Below are 19,078 nucleotides of genomic sequence, written 5' to 3'. Positions count from 1 at the left end.
TGCAGTGACCTCAGTGAGCTGCTGCTGAGTCATTGGACACACTTCAGAGTCTGGAGGAGTCTGAATGGATCATGAATTCACAACTGGTCTGAGCAGGGGCCCCAAAATGTTTGATCCAGGGCCCCCAAAATCCTTAAGATGTTCCAGCCTCCAGTCCCCCTTCCTCTTCCTCTCTTTCCATCCATCCATGCATTCATCTAACTCCCTCCCACCCCCACAAGGAGCAGAGGGGCCCCTACCACAAGGAGAAGTAGGGGGCCCCTCCCACAAGGAGAAAGATATGGGCACCTCCCACATGGAGAAGCAGGGGTCCCCTCCCACATGGAGAAAGAGAGGGGGCCCTCCCGCAAGAAGAAGAAACAGCCCCCCACCCACAAGGAGAAGCAGAGGGGCCCTCCAAGGAGAGGCAGAGGGGCCTGCCCACAAGGTGAAGCAGGGGTCCCCTCCCACAAGAGAAGCAGAGGGGCCCCTCCCACAGGAGAAGCAGAGGGGCCCCTCCCACAGGAGCAGCAGAGGGGCCCTCCCTCAAGGAGAAGCAGAGTGGCCCCTCCCACAAGCAGAAGCAGAGGGGCCTCTCTCACAGGAGCAGTAGAGGGGCCCCTCCCAAAAGGAGAAGCAGAGGGTCTCCTCCCAGAAGCAGAGGGACCCCTCCCACAAGGAGAAGCAGGGGGCTCCTCCCAGAAGCAGAGGGGCCCCTCCCACAAGGAGCACGAGAGGGCCCCCTCCTAGAAGCACAGGGGCCCCTCCCACAAGGGACAACAGGGGGACCCCTCCCACAAGGAGAATCAGGGGGGCCCTCCCAGAAGGAGCAACAGAGGGGCCCCTCCCACAAGGAGCAGCAGAGGGACCTCGCCCACAAGTAGAAGGAGAGGGGCCCCTCCACAAGGAGAAGCAGGGGGCCCCTCCCTCATGCAGAAGCAGAGGGGCCCCTCCCCCAAGCAGAAGCAGAGAGGCCCATCCCACAGGGAGCCACAGAGGGGCCCCTCCCACAAGGAGAAGCAGAGGGGCCCTTCCTAACCTTCTACAGGGGTCCCCAGGGAGAGGTAGCAGCAGTCCCCCAGGGAGGCAGGCCTGCCAAGTATCACGCATCAGGTGTGACTCTACTGCATTTTATGGTGGTTTTCCGCATCACCGTACTGAAATGCCTCGTCACGCATTTTTAATGCCAGTCTGAATGGCAGACGGCGGTGCCAGTGCGCCAGCTCTGTTGCTCCCCACAGACTTGCCAGAAGGAGCTGGCTCAGTGAGGTGATAGTTAAAGATCTTAAAGAGTCTGCTCAGCTCTGGAGTCGGGCTCTCGGGAGGGGGGGGGGGGGGGGCTGGCCTCATCCGTGGTTGCTGCTGGCAGCTTTAGCACTTTTGGGTGCCCCGGGATTGGATGTGGGTGACCTCGTGCCTCGTCACCTCCTGGAAGAAGTGAGGTACGGTGGTAGGCAGGTCTGAGAAGCGGCGAGGGCCTCAAGAGTGGAGGAGTCCTGGCGGTGGTGTGCTGCTGTCTGCCATCAAACATCGGTGAACAGAGGCATGATTGGGCCTGTCTGAGAGCACCATGAGGAGGTGAGTCCCCTACAAACACGGACTTTAAAGTGCCTCCCTTGGAACTATCACCCAATCGAAGCCCAGAACAGCAGCGATGCACGAGTGTTGCTCCAGAATCAAACACTGCACTGGGCACAGTGCGGGAGGCGGCCAGTCTTGAGTCACTGGACTCATCCTCAGAGGCAGCGCCATCACCATCCTGGGGATCGCCATGTGCGAAAGCTAAGTGCGGCCTGCCGGGCGGGGGCCGAGTCAATCAGCAGCTGGGAGAACTTAAGAATGCATCATGCAGTGAGCTGTGCTGTGTGCGCACAGCGGTCTCTGTGCAGTCCATTCATAAAGTAAGTCACAGTGTACTTTGGCCAACGCTGCAGGCCAGGCAGAGCTGTGATACGGGTGCAGTGCAGTTTGTGTTGTTGTCACACACAGCATCTGCCAGGCCGGAACTCACTCTCTTTGCAAAATTCAGCACAGAAGAGCACCGGCCCGATGACACCCGAGCTTCCATCCTGGCAGAGTTACTGAGGCGGCACAGCAGGTGAGGTGTGCTGTTAACTGGATAAGCACCGGTGGTGAATGATAGGCCACTACGACCACCCCCTATCGCTGGATAAGGACCGGTGGCGAATGATAGGCCAGTACGACCACACCCTATTCCTGGATAAGGACCGGTGGCGAATAATAGGCCAGTACAACCACCCCCTTTCCCTGGAGAAGGACTGGTGTGAATGATAGGCCACTACGACCACCCCCTTTCCCTGGATAACGACCGGTGGTGAATGATAGGCCAGCACGACCACCCCCTTTCCCTGGATAAGGACCGGTGGTGAATGATAGGCCAGGACTACCACCCCCTTTCACCCTGATTAATAAATCACTTTCTCCATTTTTGAAGATTCTTCAAAACCCAAGACTTGATAAACAAGATCTTATACAAATAGTTCGTATTACTTTTGAATGCTACTTTTCTGCCTTTTACTACTTTATCTGTCATGGAGAATCAAAGCAGCTCTCCCAACTCCTGGCCTGTGTTATTGCATTGTTTGCATAAGATTCTCCTAGTGCCTCGCTCGTGTTATTGCATTGTGTCCAATAGATTCTCCTAGTGCCTGGCCTGTGTTATTGCATTTTGAGCGTCAGATTCTCCTTGTGACTAGACTGTGTTATTGCATTGTTTACATCAGATTCTCCTTGTGCCTGGCCTGTGTTATTGCACTCTTAACATCAGATTCTCCTAGTGTCTGGCCCGTGTTATTGCATTGTTTACATCAGATTCTCCTCATGCCCGGTTTGTGTTATTGCATTGTTTGCTTCAGATTCTCCTCATGCCTGGCCTGTGTTATTGCACTGCTTACATCAGATTCTCCTTTTGTCTGGCCCGTGTTATTGCATTGTTTACATCAGATTCTCCTCGTGCCCGGCTTGTGTTGTTTGCATCAGATTCTCCTTTTACCTGGCTTGTGTTATTGCATTGTTTACATCAGATTCTCCTCGTGCCTCGCCTTTGTTATTGCAGTGTTTGCGTCGGATTCACCTAGTGCCTAGCCTGTGTTATTGCATTATTTGCATCAGATTCACCTAGTGCCTTGCCTGTGTTATTGCATTGTTTGTGTCAGATTCTCCTAGTGCCTTGCCTGTGTTATTGTATTCTTTGTGTCAGATTCTCCTAGTGCCTAGCCTGTGTTATTAGCATTGTTTTCGTCAGATTCTCCCAACGCCTGCCTGTGTTATTGCATTGTTTACATCAGATTCTCCTTGTGCCCGGCCTGTGTTATTGTATGTTTGCGTCAGATTCTCCTCGTACCTGGCCTGTGTTATTGCATTGTTTGCATCAGAATCTCTTCGTGCCTGGCCTGTGTTATTGCACTGTTTACATCAGATTCTTCTAGTATCTGGCCTGCGTTATTGCATTGTTTGCGTCAGATTCTCCCAATGCCTGGCCTGTGTTATTGCATTGTTTACATCAGATTCTCCTCATGCCCGGCCTGTGTTATTGCATTGTTTGCTTCGGATTCTCCTTGTGCCTGGCCTGTGTTATTGCATTGTTTACATCAGATCCTCCTCGTGCCTGCCCTGTGTGATTGCAGTGTTTGCGTCAGATTCACCAAGCGCCAGGCCTTTGTTATTGCATTGTTTACATCAGATTCTCCTAGTGTCTGGCCCGTGTTATTGCATTGTTTTCGTCAGATTCTCCCAACTCCTGGCCTGTGTTCTTGCATTGTTTGCATCAGATTCACCTAGTGCCTGACCTGTGTTATTGCATTGTTTGCATCAGATTCTCCTCGTGCCTGGCCTGTATTATTGCATTGTTTACATAAGATTCACCTAGTGCCTGGCCTGTGTTATCGCATTGTTTGCATCTGAATTTCCCAGTGCCTGGCCTGTGTTATTGCACTGTTTACATCAGATTCTCCTAGTGTCTGGCCCGTGTTATTGCATTGTTTACATCAGATTCTCCTCGTGCCTTGCCTGTGTTATTCATGTATTTAGCCTGGCACCTGAAGGCTGCCAGGGCTCTAGGGTGCACTCTTAAATGAGTTAACTCTTAGTAAGCTTTCAACATTCAACTTATTTTTTATTCCATTATTTATATGTTGTGTTTCACCTATGCATCAAACATATTCAAATAATATTCAAATAATATTCATCTTTTTCAAAATTAAGTACATCACATCACAGCCTGATCAAACAGAAAATACAATATAAAATACATCAACCCAATGCATTTCGGGACCATTAGGCCCCTTCGTCAGGGGTCTACGTAAACATACATAAGGGAAAAAAAGATTAGTAAAGAAGAAAGAAAAGGAAAAAGAGAACAAGAGAACTCGTTACTCTCAATGCTTAGAGGTTTCACAGTTATATTAACACTAAATCATTTACAGTTTCTTAATTTAATGAGATTATTTCTCTCTTCATTTAACTTTGGGAGCTATTTAACTGCACAAAGTGAGTTACATTCACATTAGTTTAATTGAAACATATGATTAAATGAGTGCTACGCTTAATTTTAAGCCTGCCTACCGTTATTCGGAAGATAATTTTGTAGGTATGCAGCTTGCCTATAGAGAAAAAATAAAAATTGTGGGGTAACTTACTGCACCATTTAATTAAACAATATCGAAAATATGTCATATTCCACCTTTGTGGTTACCTTACGAGCCTATGTGTGGTACGTTGGTCTCGCTTCTGTGCTCAGGACAAAATAAAACTTTTCTGGTAAAAAAAGAAACCAAATTAAAATCTGGTTTGTGAAAAAATGTTAGTTCATTATATTCATAATGAGCCATTGTTTACCTCTTAATGCAGTATTGACTACGCCTTTCTTCTCTTTGTATAACCAGCTCCCAACAACCTATTGGAAAGTTGGAGAAGCTTATTTTAGTGTAACTTGAAGCTCCAGCACGCTATCTGAAAACACACTCTCTAGCAGTTTGACAATTGCTAGCGTGTCTATGCAAACAATTAGAGATAGCTTCTACCTGCGGTCCTAGGCGTGGGCGCTTCGGTTCCGCAGTCTGTGTTAGCAGCGTGGTCTGTAAAAATATGAACCACGTATTAGAAGGTTGTTATCGGCGAAGCCGAAAAAATGCCCAAAGGCATTCTGTCTTTCAACTTGAACGCTCACGCGTCTTACCGATATGCTCATTCAGCACTCTGTCCTGCTGGGTTCTGTGCTCGGTAGCTTCTTGCCGTCCGCGGACTCGAAGTCCTACGTCTATATTGGTCGTCAGTGTTTGCATGAAAATAAATGAAGGACTAGCGTATCATTTTGAAGCGGCCATCTTTGAGAGTCTTAAAGCATATATGCTCGTAACTTCGGATCTTATTACGCATTTTGGGCAATTTTAATGGCTATTAATTATTTGGTCGCGAACAGAAAAATATTAATCAAAAACAAAGAAAAAATGAGTAGTAAAGGAAAAAAAGAAATCAGAAAAGTAGTCATTTTGTTATTATGAAAAATAACATGCCAATTTAAAAGACAATTGCTATGCAACACTCATATATACACAAAAGATTTTTTTATGTGCCTGCCTATTTACAATCTGAATCATGTATGGTTGTTCTATAAGAGTTGTCTTACGATGATATATTTCTATGTGTTTTTTCTGAAACTTTGTACGTGTGCTTTATTATTCAATTCATCGCGGTGCCTGAATTCACAGGGTAACAGATCTGGCCTTATTATATGACTGTTTAAAGGAAACATATCATTTCCATTTTATCATTAAGCCCGAAAGGGACCAGTGTCTGTAACCTCCGTATCCAGTAAGCTTCTCGCTGGAGTAGGGTCTTTGCGTTGTCAAAGCCTAGTTTTTGTGGGACTTGTTCAACTATTTGGAATCTCAATTGAGCAATTGAGTGTCTATGTTCAGTCCAATGCTGCGCCAATGGGGACGTAGTGTTCTTAAGTCTTATGCGACTTTTGTGCTCCGTTAGCCTCACTTTTATTTTTCTATCTGTTTTTCCTACGTATAGGAGTCCGCATGGGCATTTGATAGTATAGATCACATGTTCAGAATTGCAGGTGGTGTTGTGCCTTAGTTGGATTTGTTCACCGGTTCTTGGGTGTAGGATTACGCTCCCTGTTATTACATTGTTGCAGTTTTTGCAATTGTGACATTTTGTTGTGCCTTTGTAAGTTGTTGGTCCAATGTCTTCCTTGGGTCTATTGGGTTTACTGAGCATTTCTTTGAGGTTCTGGGCCCTTTTGTAGGCGAATAGAGGTTGTTCACTGAAGAGAGAACCAAAGTCTTTTTCGGCTTGTAAAATTTCCCATCTTTTGTTGACTATTTTCTTAATCTCCCAAGATGCTGTTGAATATTTTGTCACGAATACCATCCTTTTATTTGTTTTCTTGGGTTTTTTTTGCAATAGTTCATCTCTCGGAATAGTTTTGATTTTTTCAACATGTGCCTCTAGAAGTTTTCTTGGGTATCCTCTTTCCAAATACCTCTGTTTTTGCTCATCAATAGTTTTGTCACAAATCTCTGAATTTGACGTAATTCTCTTTATCCGCATGAACTGCGACACAGGTAAGTTGTTAATTAAACTTGCAGGATGGAAGCTCCCATATAATAACGCGTTGTTTTTGTCTGTGGGTTTTTTATAGACACTTGTGTGTATGGACTCATTTTTGATTTCAACTAGAACATCTAAAAATGGCAGAGCTTCAGTGCTCATGCTGTACGTAAATTGAATTCGTGGATCAATAGTATTCAAATTTTGAATATTTTCAATGAGTTTAGCCTGTGATTCTTTCCAAATTATAAAGATGTCGTCTATGTATCTTTTGTAGTAGACCAAGCCTACTTGCCACTCTGGATGTTTCAAAACATGATCATCTTCAAATTTCGCCATGAAAACATTGGCATAGATACAGGCCCCAGGAAAGCCCATGGCTGTACCATTTAATTGTAGAAAGAAATCCTTTTGCCAAGTGAAATAACTATTTTCTAGACAAAACTCCAATAGTTGGATAACCATGCATTTGACTTCTTCTGGCTTTTCTCCCTTTTGCAGAGCCCATTCCATGGCTTCTAGACCCTGTTTGTGCGTTATAGATGTGTACAATGCTGTGACGTCTATTGTACAGATTGTCCATTCACTTGCTGATTTAGCATCAATAGTTTTGAGATTTCTTAAAAAATCAGAAGTGTCCTCCAGATATGTGGGCCATTGCTGTATGAACGACTGCATGTGGCTGTCAATGAATATGCCTAAGTTCTCGAATATTGAAGAACAACCAGACACTATAGGTCTGAATGGTGGGTTGTGCAGATCTTTATGTATTTTTGGCAAGAAGTAAATTCTCGGCCTCCTTGGATAGATTTGTCTCAGATAACGCTTGACTGTTGGGTTGATCCAGTTTAATTCTTCAGCTTTATTTAGTATTTTGTCCAAAGTTTGCGCTATCATTGTAGTCGGATCATTATTCAATTTAGCATATGTTGTTGCGTCATTTACATGCTCTGTGCCTTTTTGTTGATAAAATGTAGAATCCATTATCACGAGACCCCCTCCTTTGTCCGCTTTCTGGATAGTGATTGCAGGATTTTTGGCTAATGTTTGCAAAGCACTGTATTCAGCCTTGGTTAGATTATTTAGTTTCCTTTTAAAGTGTATTTTGCTTAGATCCGCCTTGACTAGTGTTTCAAAGGTGTCAAGTGTTTTGTGTGAAATAGGAGCTAAAAAAGTGCTCTTTGGTTTGAACTTGATGTCTTCGTTGTCCTCAGTTTGTATCGGATTTACCATCGTGAAAAAATGCTTGAGCCTTAATGAACGCATGAATTTAAAAAACGCAACTTCTGTTTCTAGCTCATTCGTTTGGTAGGTGCTTACAAATGATGTTCCTTTGTTCAGTAGATCTTTCTCAAAAGGCGTCAAAGGATACTCAGATATATTTATCACGAGGCTTTGGTCTGACTCCTTAAACTCGCTTTCCTTTGTTTTTCCTTTTCCTTTTCCTCGTCTCGTTTTTTGTCTGCCTGTGTTATTGTCGCCTGGTCTGGTGGTTTGCTGGCCTGGGGGCCCACCTCTAAAAAAGGGTCCGAAATGGGAGCTGCACTGCTTGTGGTATCTGTTGAAGTTGATGGGGCGGCTTGTTGTTTTGTTAGAGGTTGCCTCGATGTACTAGTATCACTATCTGAAACGCCACTCTCATCCGATGTTGTTGGTTGCTGCTTTTTGCTTGTATACCTTCTTTTTGCATAGACCTCTGCCCAGGTGTAAGCTTCGTTGAGCTTATAATCAATCGTGTCACGTTTGAATTTTCGTAATTTCATTTCTTGAAGCTCTTTCCCGTACTTATCAAGTTTTATATCCAAATCTGCTAGAAATTTGTCCCAAGGCTCCCTTTCCATTCGTGTTCCTAAATCCGTTTTAATGTTATATATTTCTTCTTCCAATTCTTTTAACACAACATATAAATAATGGAATAAAAAAAAAAATAAGTTGAATGTTGAAAGCTTACTAAGAGTTAACTCATTTAAGAGTGCACCCTAGAGCCCTGGCAGCCTTCAGGTGCCAGGCTAAATACATGTTTTACTAAGTGTTGCAGGCACTAATCAAAGGTAGCACTCGTACCGGATTAATCTCGTCAAAAACATAAATACAGAGTGCAGTACCCACACTCATACATTGCCTGTGTTATTAGCATTGTTTGCCTCAGATTCTCCTCATGCCTGGCCTGTGTTATTGCATTGTTTACATCAGATTCTCCTCGTGCCTGGCCTGTGTTATTGCAGTGTTTGCGTCGGATTCACCTAGTGCCGTGCCTGTGTTATAGCATTGTTTGTGTCAGATTCTCCTAGTGCCGTGCCTGTATTATTAGCATTGTTTGCGTCAGATTCTCCCAACGCCTGGCCTGTGTTATTGCATTGTTTATATGAGATTCTCCCAATGCCTGGCCTGTGTTATTGCATTGTTTACATCAGATTCTCCTCGTGCCTGGCCTCTGTTATTGCAGTGTTTGTGTCAGATTCACCTAGTGCCTGGCCTGTGTTATTGCATTGTTTGCATCAGATTCACATAGTGCCTGACCTGTGTTTTGCATTGTTTACATCAGATTCTCCTCGTGCCTGGCCTGTGTTATTGCATTGTTTGCATCAGAATATCCTCGTGCCTGGCCTGTGTTATTGTACTGTTTACATCAGATTCTCCCAATGTCTGGCCTGTATTATTGCATTGTTTGTGTCAGATTCTCCCAACGCCTGGCCTGTGTTATTGCATTGTTTACATCAGATTCTCCTCGTCACCGGCCTGTGTTATTGAATTGTTTGCTTCAGATTCTCCTCATGCCTGGCCTGTGTTATTGCATTGTTTACATCAGATTCTCCTCATGCCTGGCCTGTGTTATTGTAGTGTTTGCGTCAGCTTCACCTATGACCTGCCCTGTGTTATTGCATTGTTTACATCAGATTTTACTAGTGTCTGGCCTGTGTTATTGCATTGTTTTCGTCAGATTCTCCCAGCGCCTGGCCTATGTTATTGCATTGTTTACATCAGATTCTCCACGTGCCTGGCCTGTGTTATTCCATTGTTTGCTTCAGATTCTCCTCGTGCCTGGTCTGTGTTATTGCAGTGTTTGCGTCAGATTCACCTAGTGCCTGGCCTGTGTTATTGCATTGTTTGCATCAGATTCACATAGTGCCTTGCCTGTTTTATTTCATTGTTTGCATCAGATTCTCCTTGTGCCTGGCCTGTGTCATTGCATTGTTTGCGCCGTAGAGTCTCCTAATGCTTGGCCTGTGTTATTGCATTGTTTGCGTCACGTTTTCCTACTTCCTTGCCTGTGTTATTGCATTGTAAGCGTCACGTTTTTCTAGTACCTCGTCTGCGTTATTGCATTATATGCGCTGCTTTTGGTATGTTATTATTCAAGTAGTTGCAGCTTTTCTAACAAACATGGTACCTTTTATCCCAATCAAGTGCATCTGACTGCAAGGACACTGCACTCTCGCTGCAGTAGCAAGCTACTTCCTATTTATGTAGCAACAGACAGCACAGTATGTCTGCCAGAGATGTCGTAGGATCAGAAACAGTACAAAGGTAAGTAGGTATGATGCAAAACCTTTGAGTAAGATTTTAAACGAAGAAGCTGCTGTGATAGACGGCAAAACATCCATGTCGAAACATCAGCAGTAGGACAATGGTACATGGAACAATAATAGTAGATTTAAACTTCTGTGCAGTGCGTGTCACTTAATGTTCTTTTCTTCCACTCTCATGAGGTGGTTTTTGCAAGCCAACTTTGAGCTCACTGAGTGTGGAGCTTCCACGAATGTCAGAGACGGGCTGTTCCAAAGACGGTAACAGAGAAGGTTGAAATACCTGAGTCTTGATCCTGGCAGATGGACGGGTGATCCCTGAGGGGGTGTAGTTGGTCTGTGTGTTACCACGGCTGTCCAGGGGGTGTAAACAAATGTCAGCAATTTGTGGAGGGCCTTCTTTTGGGTGAGAACCACCCAGCTTCATGCAGTACAGACTTGAGGGGATGTGTTTGCGCAGGAGGAGTTACATTCTCATAGCAAAATGGAGGACCTTGTCCAAAGCAGATAGATGTTGCCAAGGTTTAACATCTTCAGTTACGGCAGATGGAGAAAGTCCATGTACCTCGAGGTTCTTGAAAAGCTTTCTGCACTCTGCTGGTGCAGGCAGGATGTTTATTCTCTAGTTGGCATTTGCCAGGGGATGTTCAGATGCAGTGTTTGAATTAAGCCGTGGAGCAGCACTTGTAGCGTTGACTCTTGGAGTCTTGTAGTGTGTGCTGGAGGCGGTAGAACTGTCTTAATGTTCTACGGGGCTCAGAAAATCCAGACTCTCCCACTTCTCAAAGCCCGAGGTCTGTGGCTTGACCAGTAGAACAGCAATAAAGAAGATGACCTAGACCAGTTCTACCTCTCCCGACCTTTGAACTGATCATTGAGGAAAGAAGTCCTTGTCAGGAAAGCAGATCCACACAAGGCACAGATGACAGAAGCCCCTACCTGGAAGGAAGAGCTGCACAAGGCGCAGCTGACAGAAGCCCCTGCCTGGAAGGAAGAGCTGCACAAGGCACAGCTGACAAAAGTCCTCTCTAGGAAGGAAGATCTGCACACGGCACAGCTCGCAGAAGCCCCTGCCTGGGAGGAAGATCTGCACAGGGCGCAGCTGACAGAAGCCCCTGCCTGGGAGGAAGATCTGCACAGGGCACAGCTGACAGAAGTCCTTACTGGAAGGAAGATATGCACAAGGCGCTGCTGACGGATGTCCTGCCCGGAAGGAAGATCTGTACAGGGTGCAGCAGACAGTAGTTCTGCCTGGCGGTGACCTCAAAGCAGTGAGAGACCCACAAACAACAAGATCTTTCAAGCCCAGCTAGCCACACTGGACACAATGTACACCAAAAGCCTTATTTAGATTTCAGCAGATGGTTTATTGTAAATAAAAAAAAAATTGTGTCTTGTAAAGCGCACTGCTACCCGCACCGCAGGCCTCGTAGCGCTATAGACCGCTGGGGAACCCGTCCTGGCTTTCCCTGTGAGATGGTCCCTCCTGGGGGTCTCCAAGGTGAAACCAGGCATCCCCGGCGTTTGTGTGGGGCCGTTGTGGAGATGAGGCAAGCTAATGCCCAGAGTTGCCGAGTGTGATCCCTGGTCGGAGTAGGCACCGATGCGAGAATTATCAGTCCGCTGATCCTGGTCCAAGACCCTGCCGCGTCGGGAATCGAACCCTGGTCCCGGGCCGTTCTCTGCTCTCGCGTCTGCCGCCTCTAACCAGTGAGCCACACCTCTCCACCATCACAAATGTGACAGGTGTCCTGCCCGCCCCATTAAAAATGCATTGCATCCTGCAGCAATTATAATAAGGCAGACAGAATATCTGTCACGTTTTGAAAATGCCTTGGTGTAGTTTGCAGATTTTTACTCTGCGGAACTCCACGAAGTGCCAGGGAAACTCCGGCGCACTCTGCAGACTTCCGCTAGTGGCAGAGGTTGTTAAGTTGCACTGTGCTCACTGATTTTTAGTGCCAGGAGTTCAACCCCCACTGTAAAATCAGCATGAACAGCACTACGCGCCGTGCCAGAGGGCGATGTTGCTTACTGTCGCTCTAATTGACATTCTAATCGAATGGCAGCTGCATCAACGAGAATGGCAGATTTTAACACTCGAGTGGTCGCGACCTGCCGTGACCTCCCGCATTGAGAAATCTCGCCAGGAGGAGGTCTAGTGCGTTATATTTTCTCACAAGCGCTCGCCATCTTACCATTGGCGAACCGCTTGAGAAAAGAACTCCGTTCTGCATGGAGCTTTTTGGAACAAGTCTGCACAGAGTGCGGAGTGGGAAAAACTTTGCGAGCTCCACCGGCAGAGTGGAATTCTTCACCCACCCCTAGTTTTGAGGCAAAAATCTGTTGGACAAACTCCTAACTAGGCCCTATGTCTGCAATAAGTGTTGCAGAAGAAGTGAGATCCATGGCCTTGTGAGTATGAGGCAGTTATCTGACTTCTGATGAACCCCACAGAGTTACTGCGCAGCCACAGGGCAGTAGGGGGCCGAAGGACAGGAAACGAGGTAAACTTGAATATTAGGAATATGGAAATGTAGAAATGCTGCATCACCTGTGGATTACTGACACCTCCTCCCGCTCTGCCAAATGCCCATCCAGTCACAAAGTGTCATCCTGGGCCCCAAACGGACAATGTCATGCCAGATGCCATGTAATGGTGGAAAAGGGGGAAAAAAGAGTAATGTGCACAAATCTGCTGAGAGGATATCTCAGGTAAATTATTGGTTGTGATGGATTCTCTATCAGTACTAAATGACTGATATTGTTGAATATTAAATTATATGAATCAACGTTTGTTTGCCTTATCTGCGCCTATAATGTAAAGGACGGGCCTTACAGTAAACCTCTCGTTCTGTTTGACACAAAAGCCCTGGAAGGAGCTGCATCTTACAGAACTTTATCTACTTTAGGAAGAACTAAAGACTTGTTTATTAAAGTTGTCTTTCAGGGCCAGAACCGGGTACTGTAAGCTGCACTAGTTTCAGGGAGATGGACAGATGTTATGGCGATAGGAAACCCCCATCAACTCACAATAATGTTCCAGTCTTCCAGGTTAGAAGAAACCAGAAATGCTTGAACCAAGGGAGCTGTTAAAAGTGTCAAAGGTGACCTATGAACAGCGAAGTAAAGACAGGAGTTGGCATTTGAGATGATCTTAAGTAAATAGGAAAGAAATGTGAAGAAGTGTGTGAATAGAGTTACTTTTGTTCTATTCTTCGTAAAGAGTTACTGGAAATTATATAGCCCAGCCTGATCCATCTCTTTTTCTAACATCTATTGTTGTTTCAATGAAATCTTGACCATATGTGTCTATCTTAAGCTATACCTCTAGCACTTGGGTGCCCCGTGAGCACCCTTACTCTGTGAACACTGGTAAATCACCTCCTTTTCAGACATTAATGAGATATCACCTGATCAACAGAACTTTTAGTTAAATATCTGTGTATGATGAAATATTCCTTGCTAAGTTTCAAAGGCGGTAAAGAAGAAGGGGAGATTTACTAAGATTTTGCACTGTGTTTGCGTCACAAAAGTGACACAAAACAGTGCAAAATCTTTTTTTCCTAATTTACTTTCTATTGCTAAACTTGTTTAGCGCTGGAAATAACGTTAAAGTAATGTGAAGCAGCGCATATCACGGCTTCGCGCTACTTTGTACCATGGGGGCCTGCCAAGGGTGGTGCATGGGCGTTCCTGTGCAACCACCCATGGTTTCTCACGCTAAACCAAATCTACCAAATAAAGTAGATTGGGCTTAGCATGAGAAAACTGCACCCTTTTAAACTAGGCGCAAGGAAGGAGAAATGCTTTCATTTCTCCTTCATTTTCTGACTTTGCATGCGTGCAGCACTGTACAACAAACATACAAAGTGGGAAAAGCTTTTCCTCATGTGTAGGCATAGTATTTTGTATAGGAAGTGTCTCTTTCCTGTACAAAACCTAAGCTGGACTCACACACACACCCTAGCGCTCTGGTGCTAAGGTGTGTGCATGGCTCAGGGCCGCTGTAATCTGTGCCCGTGCAAGGGAAAGGGAAGGTGAGAGCCATATCTTTGAAAATATGGTGCTCTCCTGCTCCTTCCCCGTCGCTCAACGCAACACAGCCTCGCACAGGGGGGCTGTGTGCATTGCTTGGAGATTTAGTAAACCTCCCCTGAAATGTCTTTTACAACCAGTTAAACATTGTGAATTCTCATTCAATTATGCTTCAATTTAGTAATTTAAAATATCTTTACATCCAACAGAAAACAAGCCTTGAATGTACGAAATGACCATCAATAATGAAGCGAATGGTGTAAAACTTCAATAATAGCAGGAATAATGAGCTACAGTATTCAGGACAACATCAGCGCAGTCGGCGACAGAGGAACCTGCACACAAACTGACAGATCCCGGATGAAGTATCAAGGGCAGTTCAGTGATTGCAAGAGTCTGAGCCGTGCACCTCAACGCCACAAGATGAAGAAATGACCTTAGGAAAATTAAGGCAACAACAATAACAAACCGCATCCTGTATAAACAAGTGTCCAACACCAGATTTGATCATGGGATCGGTATGATGTGACTACCACCCTGCTCTGTTTTCTAAAATTTGCACCAGCCAAAAGGAAGATACATCTTTACCCGCAAGCGTGCATAGCCATAATCTAATCTAAAGGCACAATCGCCTACAAAGACACCTTCTACGTATTAGGAGTGTGGCAAATATTTGGTGGCTATTGTATTTTATTGTTAAAACAGAAATCAAACGTGCAAAATACTGCACACATATAAATTGTGTGAGAAAAACACGAGTGCTTTATCAGCCATGTTGGCCCATCAGGAAATACAGTCATGGGATGTAGACAAATATATACCCGACCCACAGACACTAACCAAGAAAGAAGAATCATACACATACAGCAAGAGCTTTACTTTGTCATCACTACTCAAGCTTCATCAGCACACGTACACAGGACAAAAACCATTCAAGTGCAGTGAATGTGTAAAGAGCTTTAGTCCGTTATCAAGCCTTCAAACACATCAGCGAACACACACAGGGGAAAACCATTCAAGTGCAGTGAATGTGTCAAGAGCTTTAGTAGGTTATCAGAACTACAAATACACCAGCGAACACACACAGGGGAAAAGCCATTCAAGTGCACTGAATGTGCAAAGTGCTTTAGTAGGTCATCAAGCCTTCAACGTCATCAGAAAACACACACAGGGGAAAAAGCATTCAACTGCAGTGAATGTGGGAAGAGCTTTAGTCGATTATCAATCCTAAAAATTCATCAGCGAACACACACGGGGGAAAAACCATTCAAGTGTAGTGAATGTGCAAAGTGCTTTAGTCAGTTATCACACCTTCAGAGGCATCAGCTAACACACACGGGGGAAAAACCCTATCATTGTAGTGAATGTGACAGTAGTTTCAGTTACACTTCAGCATTAAGGTCTCATCAGCGAACACACACTGGGGAAAAGCCATTCAAGTGCAGTGAATGTGCAAAGTGCTTTAGTCAGTTATCAAACCTCCAACAACATCAGCGAATACACACAGGGGAAAAACCATTCAAGTGCAATGAATGTGGGAAGAGCTTTAGTCGACTAACAGAGCTACAAAGACATCAGCGAACACACACGGGGGAAAAGCCATTCAAGTGCAATGAATGTGGGAAGAGCTTTAGTCGACTAACAGAGCTACAAAGACATCAGCGAACACACACAGGGGAAAAGCCTTTCAAGTGCAGTGAATGTGTAAAGAGCTTTAGTAGGTTATCAGAGCTACAAATACACCAGCGAAAACACACAGGGGAAAAACCATTCAAGTGCAGTGAATGTGGGATGAGCTTTAGTCGGTTATCAAGCCTCCAAACACATCTGCGAACACACACAGGGGAAAAACCATTCAAGTGCAGTGAATGTGCAAAGAGCTTTAGTCAGTTATCACACCGTCAAAGTCATCTGCGAATACACACAGGAGAAAAGCCATACCATTGCACTGAATGTGTGAAGAGCTTTAGTCAACTAACAGGGCTACAAAGACATCAGCGAACACACACGGGGAAGAGCCATTCAAGTGCAATGAATGTGTAAAGAGCTTTAGTAGGTTATCAGAGCTACAAATACGTCAGCGAACATATACATACCATTGCAGTGAATGTGCAAAGTGCTTTAGACACTTATCAGTCCTCCAAACACATCAGCGAACACACACAGGGGAAAAGCCATTCAACTGCAGTGAATGTGGGAAGAGCTTTAGTCGATTATCAGTCCTACAAATTCATCAGCGAACACACACGGGGGAAAACCCCTAATATTGTAGTGAATGTGACAGTAATTTCAGTTACACTTCAGCATTAAGGTATCATCAGCGAACTCACACAGGAGAAAACCATTCAAGTGCAGTGAATGTGTAAAGAGCTTTGTTCGGTTATCAGAACTACAAAGACACCAGAGAAAACACACAGGGGAAAACCCATTCCCCTGGCTTTAATCAGTTATCAAGCCTTCAACGACCTCAGCGAGAACACACGGGTGAAAAGCCATTCAAGTGCACTGAATGTGCAAAGTGCTTTAGTAGGTTATCAAGCCTTCAACGTCATCAGAAAACACACACAGGGGAAACGCCATTCATGTGCAGTGAATGTGCAAAGTGCTTTAGTCACTTATCAAACCTACAAACGCACCAGCGAACACACTCAGGGGAAAAACTATTCAAGTGCAGTGAATGTGCAAAGTGCTTTAGTCAGTTATCAAACCTTAAAAATATAATCAAACACACACGGGGGAAAAACCATTCAAGTGCAGTGAATGTGCAAAGTGTTTTAGTCACCTGTCAAACCTACAAACACATCAGCGAATACACACAGGGGAAAAACTATTCACGTGCTATAAGGTGTCGCACATTTGTAGTGTCACACATAAGGAGTACCCTAAAAACATCAAAATGTCTCCTACATTTACAGAAAACCTAGCAGCTATGCTATATTTAACTATTTAATTTTATAGAGCCAGTTTTACTAAGGCAGTGTCTAGATCACTGTGATGGTCTAGACACGCCTTAGAAACTCTTCAGCGCTCCTGAAGGGCCTCTGCCCGGTCACTAAAAAATGTCACATAATAATAGGGAGTCGCGGCCAACGATCAATAAGCCAAGGGAGCCATGGGTTGAACAAGTTTGGGAACCACTGCTATAGATTGATGTCATGGAATAAACAGGGCACAAATAATGAAAATAGTGAAGGAGCCCATTATCAAATGCAAATCACAATGACGTCGCATGTAGTGACGTCACCAGAAGTGATGTCAGGCCCTTATAATAATGTTCATGTGAAATGTTGACGGCCTGTTTTAAAAACAAAAAACAAGAAACATAAAATAATGTAAAAATACGTTTTTGTTCTCAGTTTTTATACATCATGTGTTTTTCCCACTATCAGTTTTTAACTAAACTCGGAAAGGACTGAAAGTGTAAATATTTTTAAAGTGCTATGTGGAACTTGGAAATTACATTTTTAAACAATTTTCAACGAATAAATAAAATGTACTTTCAATTTGCGTTTGTTTCCTGACGTTCTTTATCCAGCCCCTAAGCCCCAAAGTGTTTCACATTTACAGTGTATTAAGCAATAGAAGGGCTAATTTTGTCTAGTTCTTTGTTCCTCTCTTGCGCCACTAACACAAATAAATAAAGGGGACGCTGCTATTGGGACGGATAGTTACAAACACTCTGAGGCCTGGGTCTGTAGATGCAAGAAACAAAGTAACAATTCCCATTCGCAGGTTAAGGAGCTAGGTGGAACTGGGACCCCATCAAACTGTGTCCACCTCCGACTTGTGCCGTGCTGATAAAGCAATAGTGAATTTGTGTAATTTACGATGAATTGAAATGCGAGGAAGAGAAGAAGAGAGCGAGGTGCAGGATATATTAAATAAAATTAAAAAAAGAGACACAAGACTTTACCCTGTTCTGTGTACAAGCATTTTACGTAAACAACTTGTGCTGTGTGATGTGAACAGGCTGTCACCCCCCTTTGTATGTAAATGAGCTTCTGTAACCAGACACCCCAGGCTCCCATCTCTTCTAGCGCGGATGATAATGTGAGCACTGCAAGGTTATCACAAACAAGGGCTATATTGAGAAACAATCGGCTTCCAGGTCACACAGCTGTGGTTATGTAGTTCATTATTAGTTTTCTTTAAATTTACTTTAATTTGCAGCAATTCTCCTGGTTACTTTTTCTCAGTATTGCGCTTCAGGTCGCTCATAGCTCTCCATCAGTTAAACGTGAGGTTTGATGTAGGATTTGTTGTAAGTGTTCCGAGACCATGTCCCGATCCCTTTGTCCTCGATTTGTCTGCATGTGTTTTGTCCACACACTGGTTTAGGATGGGCCTTCTGAAGGTAGAAGGCGCTGTAATAGGAATAATAAATCAGACATATATGAAATTGTAGGTAAACAAATATGTGCCTTTCAGTTATTAGGCATCACCAGACTTACATCTACACATCTAATTGAACACTAGGCTAAAGGGACTCCTCCCTGTATAAATATGTGCCATCAGTAATCAGGCTGATGGTTCAGCTGATAATAAATAATAATAATCCTGAGTTTATACTGCGCCTGGTTACACTAACCAGTGTGTCCCCGCGCTAGTCAATGGCCCTAGCATCCCACCTTTCAGCTTCCGTGACCCCGTCCACAAACTAACCCCTAGGGAAAAGTTAATACTAATTTCAGGGTTAACAAATCTTGACGAACCTCTTGGGCCAGGGCATTGGAGTCATCGTCGAAATGCAGGTTAAGATCCCCTAACAGAATGAATTTCTCATACCGCATGGCTGAGGCCAGAATATTATGTATGAGGCTAGCAGAAAATTGATTGCTGCCTCCGGAGGTCTATAAACAAGAAGACCTTTAATTATGTAGTTATTGTGTTACTGTGGTTGTTGACTGTCGGTGGCAGAGACAGTCACCTCCGTGAGCGAACTCTGGGGA

The 19,078-nt window shown here is 44.5% G+C and overlaps 1 pseudogene across 1 annotated transcript in view; it reads left to right on the top strand.

Annotated features, from left to right (window-relative positions):
* LOC147736895 (uncharacterized) overlaps positions 1-17,636 on the top strand; it is a 133,185-nt pseudogene extending 115,549 nt beyond the window's left edge. The window contains exons 4-5 of the transcript XR_015307517.1: positions 14,339-16,168; positions 16,495-17,636. The product of XR_015307517.1 is annotated as an uncharacterized LOC147736895 (transcript). The remainder of the gene's footprint in view (positions 1-14,338; positions 16,169-16,494) is intronic.
* The last annotated feature ends 1,442 nt before the right edge of the window (positions 17,637-19,078 follow it).

This window comes from Lissotriton vulgaris, chromosome 1_2 (genome assembly GCF_964263255.1).
Source record: "Lissotriton vulgaris chromosome 1_2, aLisVul1.2, whole genome shotgun sequence".
Classification (NCBI taxonomy): domain Eukaryota; kingdom Metazoa; phylum Chordata; class Amphibia; order Caudata; family Salamandridae; genus Lissotriton; species Lissotriton vulgaris.
Note: the sequence above shows the minus strand (reverse complement) of the source record. Positions and strands in the feature narration are given on the sequence as shown.